Genomic DNA, 5,701 nt, shown 5'->3' with positions numbered 1-5,701 from the left:
AGTTCATTCATGATGAGATGGATATTGTTAGGCTAGATACTTTAATGAGGGATAATCTAGTTTGTCTAGTTATTTTGATAAGCATATTTTTTCCTATATGCATATGCAGATGCAATTGTGGATATTACTCCACAATTCATCACACTCAATCAAAGAACTAAATCAGACATGTATCATAAGAACAAGCATTCAAGCACATAGATACCTATAAAAATAGTTTTGTTTTTTGTTCCTAAGATTAGGTCTCCTATTCCTAAAGGTCACTTTAGGTACATGATTTCAAAGTGTGACATCCAATTTTGTCTTTATAAGTGAAAAGGTAAGAGTAATCAGAGTAAAGCAGCAGTGGCTGAGAAAAGATTAAGGAAAGTTTAGAAAGGATCAGAGTAACATAGGTAAGTATGTAATGGTTGTCCAGTTCTATCTAGGTTTCGTCCTACAGTCAACACCCCTTCGATACCACTTCTGTCACACCCGGGTTTTGGGGGCACCAAGACCCAGGCGTGAGCATAATCATCAGGTGTGCTAGGACCAAGTCTCACACATATGATGAATCATGGTACAAAAATGAATGTCACATCTTTACTATATAATAGGAGTTCTGTACAAAATAAATAAATAAATACATCATAAGGAGACAACAATCCAGCTACCCAAAGTTGACTGGGAGACGACGTCCTAGACCTCTCACGAACTCATCACAACATCTTCCATACGCCTCATCCAACGGTACCTATTCTTGACCTCTGGGGGTGTGAGACAACAATGGCGAGCTCACATACGTTCATCGCTCAACAAGTTGTGGGGAATAATGTGCATAAACTCACCAAAGGTGGGAGCTCATGTGAAGTGTAAGGCTTACCAAAGAGGATGGTTAAAGCTGAGCATTGTTTTTAAAGTTGGTCAAAATTTTATTAGCAATTACTAAGTGTAAGTAGATACCAACCCAAATAAGTAATAGATCTAAATTGGTAACAACACCTGCGATGCAATGCATATGACAAATTAAGTTTAGTTCCATAAATTACTCATGTGAGGGTCCGAGCTGCTCATGACTGTGAGCACGGCTGATATACCAGTTTTACACTCTGCAGAGGTTACACATCTTTACCCATAAGTCATGTTACCCATCTACCAAGGGGTCATGAATCCCATACACCTCTACCAAGGAGGCGAGGCAGGGTAACACTACGAGGCCTTTACAAAGTTCCACTAGCTTTAGAAAATCCGCTACAGTTTGTGCGAAGCTCCAATGCAGGAATCCCTCGCCTGATAGCCATCGCAGCAAAATCAACCCAAGGACCTCCCTACACTGACCACTCCCCTACTTCCCTTGCCCCTTTCGGGTAAGATAGTTCTCCACTAGCTTTCCTAATTAGTCAGCCAAGGGCGTCCCATTCCACCCTTGTGGTAGCACTATTTTTCCGGGTGGTCGCTCCATGTTCCAATTAACATAATGATCTTATTATGAACAGTAAATAACAAACTGATAATAAAAGCATGATCATGAATAATGTGTATCTCAATGCCCAAATCCACATAAAGCACTAGCAAGTACTACCCAAAAGTTTAGTGGTAAACAAGGTATAAAGATAGTAAAACTAGGGCAACCTATTGGAACCCATCAAAATTAACCTATGCAGATCATAATGATTAATAGGAACATTATTGGGTAAATAGAAGTGATCAAGGACACAACTTGCGTGGGACTCGAGATTCCAGGTACCAACTTGCTCTTCAAGTGACTCATGACCTCGCGCTAGTCGTAGCAATACAAACAAACATGGTATAGGCAAAATTAACATCACACCAAACATAAGAACAAACTGCATAATACTGATCTATGTGTCGCTACGAGACCGTGGGTTCGAGAATCACTAAAATCGGAGTTAGGGTTGAAGAGTTATGATTTATGGAAGATCTATGTGATTTAAATATTAAACTATATTATAAATTGGTCAGTGCATACCATATGAGATACTATTCTATAAGTAATTAACTCAACTTTAATTTTAATTATAACTTGACTAGCGATCATATTTTAATCAAATTATAATTATGGACAGGTTAGCTTTAGAAGAGTTAGTCTAGTAGACATAGCAGAAATAAATATCTAACTATAAAAGTATGTGACATGATAGAATTAATGTTGTTACTGCGTAGTAAATATTTATACGAAGCTAACGCAACTCATATGGATCGAATCAGAATTAAAATGAATAATATATGGATTAACTAAGTTTATTGTATTATTTTCATACTCAAAATTAATATCTTTATTTAATTTTATGAATATTTCAACACCTAGGATGGCAGATTGCAATACCTAAGATTTCACAGATTAATTTGATAAAATTAGGACTAGGTTGCAATGGTTTTACATCAACAGGGGAGTGTGGATTGATTATGTCAAACTTGAGGGGCTCTTTTGTAAGATAGCCATGGCGAAGGGGTACCGGAGGATCTCGACCGTCCGATCGATCACCAACCGTCTAAATTAGATGGTACTTTCATTGAACCGGTATGCGCTTTTAGCCCTTGGATCTAGGATCCACGATCAGAGCATCACATGACCCCAAAACCGTCCGATCACTGGTTGACGTCAGGGATTTAATGCATCAAATGGGTATATTTCGGCTTGGTATTTATTGATATTATCTATTGCCTGAAGTCTGATCCCTTCTAAAGAGTCTTTTTATACTTTGCAAGTGTTTTCATCCTCTACCAAAGCTAGAGTCCTTATTAATACTGTTCTTGCTTCTTTCGGTGTTATTGCTTCATCTTCGAACATAAGCTTAAACGGGGTGAACCCTGTTGATCTTGAAACAATAGTGTTATGATTCCACACTACCTTCACCAATTCGTCTGTCCACTTTCCCTTTGGCAGATTAAAGATTGATTTCATTATTCCTGTGATAATGATTCCATTTGCCCGCTCTACTAAGCTGTTGGATTCTGGATGTCTTACTGATGCGAAGTGTATTTTTGTTCCAATCTGATCACAGAAAATTTTGAACGCTTTAGAGTTAAATTGTTCTCCATTGTCAACTGTGATAGCCTTCGGCACGCCGAAGCGACAAATGATATTCTGCCAGAAAAACTTTTTGGACTGTGGCCGAAGTTATCGTAGCCAGTGGTTTAGCTTCAATCCATTTTGAGAAATATTCCACTGCTACTAGAACATCTCAAATTCCCTTGGGCTAGTGGAAGTGGTCCCAATAAGTCTAGTCCCCATCTTTGCAATGGACAAGTGGGTTGCATCAGTTGTATTAAAGATGAAGGTTGTTTCTGGTCCCTGGCACACTTCTGACAATTTTCACATTTTTGCACTAGGTCCGCTGCATCCGAAGCAGTCTTCGGCCCATTAAAATCCTTGTCTAAAAACTTTGCCAAGGAGTGGACTGGATCCAATGTGGGCTCCACATATTCCTGAGTGTATTTCCTTCATCAGTTCTTGACCTTTGGCTCTAGATAGACACTTTAGTAATGGGGAGCATACTCCTTGCTTTAACAATTCCCCTTCTATAATCACATATGGTCTTGTTCTAGCATGCATCCTTTTCATGTAAGCTTCATCATCCAAAGGGTAATTGCCTTGGAGGAAAGATACAATTTTTGTTCTCCAATCTTCGCTATGTACAGGCGAAATTGTAAGCACTGCCCTTTCCATGAGTTCAACCAAAGGTGCTTTGAGAGTTTCAAAGAATACTTCTTGGGGGAGTGGAAGCCCCGGTGTCGCTGATTTGGCTAGCAAGTCTGCTTGTTCATTGTCCCTTCTTGGGATATTTTTCACTGAGAATCCTTCGAAGGAGACTTCCATTCTTCGGATTGTGTCAAGATATTTTTCATGTTTCGGATCCCTTGCCTTACTGTGTTTATCAACTTGGCCTGTGATTACTTGAGAGTCAGATTTAAGCACTACTCTTCTTATTCCCATGGCCTTAAGCTTTCGAAGCACCAAGAGGACTGCTTCGTATTCTGCAATGTTGTTTGTGCAATTGAATTCCAGCCTGGCTGCATAACAGGTTTTGATTTTTATGGTGAAATTAAAACAGCTGTTGCGCCTGCACCGAAGGTCCCCCACAAGCAATCACAGAATACTATCCAAGCTTCGTCATCTATTAGATGTCCTTCTTCGTGAGCCCCTGGCGTCCAATTGACAATGAAGTCTGCGAGTGCTTGAGATTGGATTGAAGATCTATGAACAAAATTAATGGTGAATTCGTTCAACTCTGCAGCCCACTTGCCAAACCTTCATGTGGCTTCTCTGTTTCTTATGATGTCCTTTAAGGGTTGAGACGATGGTACTATTATATGGTAAGACTGAAAATAATGTTGAAGCTTCCTGTAAGCCATCAACACAACATACAGTACCTTCTCCAACTCTATGTAATTACTTTTTGATGGACTTAATACTTCAGAGATGAAATAAACTAGGACTTGTTTCTTTGTTTATTCATCTTGCTTTTCTTGAACCAGCACTGCAATGACTACAGTGTGAGAAGCAGCTATATACAATAGTAGTGGGGCTCCTGATGAAGGTGGAGTCAAGGTTGTTAACTGTATAAGATATTGTTTCAAATCTTCGAAAGCCTTTTGTTGTGCCGGCTCCCATTGAAAGACTTTAGCTAACTTTAGTACTTTGAAGAATGGTAGATTCCTGTCAACCTCTGAGCACCTTTTCTTGATTTTGGTGGCTCCATCCAAAGTATAACTTCCATTTTGCTTGGGTTAGCTTCAATCCCCTTTGTTGATACCAGACAGCCAAGGAATTTTCCTTTCTTCACCCCGAAGACACATTTTTCCGGGTTTAACTTGAGGCCAGCCTTTATGAAATTGTCGAATGTTTCTTACAAATCAGCAATGCGATTTTCTTGCTTCGTACTCTAGACTATGATATAATCAACATATGTCAAAATATTCCTACCAATCTGAGTACAAAGAACCTTGGAAGTCATTCTGTTGAAGCTTCCTCCAACGTTCATGAGCCCTTCAGCCATCCGAAGATAGCAATAAGTTCCACTGGGGGTTATGAAGCTTGTTTTGGGTTCATCTTCTTTTTTCATCCAAATCTGATGATAGCCTGAGTAACAGTCTAGCAAGCTCATGAGCTCCGAAGTGGCTGCTGCATCTATTAGGGAATCTATTCTTGACAAAGGAAATTCATCCTTCGGGCATGCCTTGTTGAGGTCTGTGAAATTAATACACATTCTCCACTTTCCGTTGGCCTTTTTCACCATCACAGTATTGGCTAGCCATTCTGGATATGTCACTTCTCTGATAACTCTGGCACTCAGGAGTCTTTTGACTTCATTTCTTGCACCTTCGGCTTTGTCATGTGACATCTTCCGAAGCTTCTACTTCCTTGGTCTAATGGTTGGGTCCACATTGAGAGAGTGCTCGATGACATCTCTATTGACACCACAAAGATCATTGGCTGACCAAGCGAAAACATCCCTGTTGTTGAATAAAAACTTTAATAAAGCCTTTTCTTGTTCCTTAGATATCTGGGATCCAAACAACACTTTATGTTCAACCACGTCTTCACACAAAACCATAGACTTCGGTTGATCCACCGAAGCAGCTTTATCTCTTATGTATTTGTGCTACTGGTGAGCTTCAGCTTCGTCTATGTTGTGAATGGCCCTGGAATTTGTCCAATTCCCTTCGGCCCTTCTAGCAGCCTCCTGGCTTCTATGCA

This window comes from Zea mays, chromosome 4 (assembly GCF_902167145.1).
Source record: "Zea mays cultivar B73 chromosome 4, Zm-B73-REFERENCE-NAM-5.0, whole genome shotgun sequence".
NCBI classification, from domain to species: Eukaryota; Viridiplantae; Streptophyta; class Magnoliopsida; order Poales; family Poaceae; genus Zea; species Zea mays.
Note: the sequence above shows the minus strand (reverse complement) of the source record.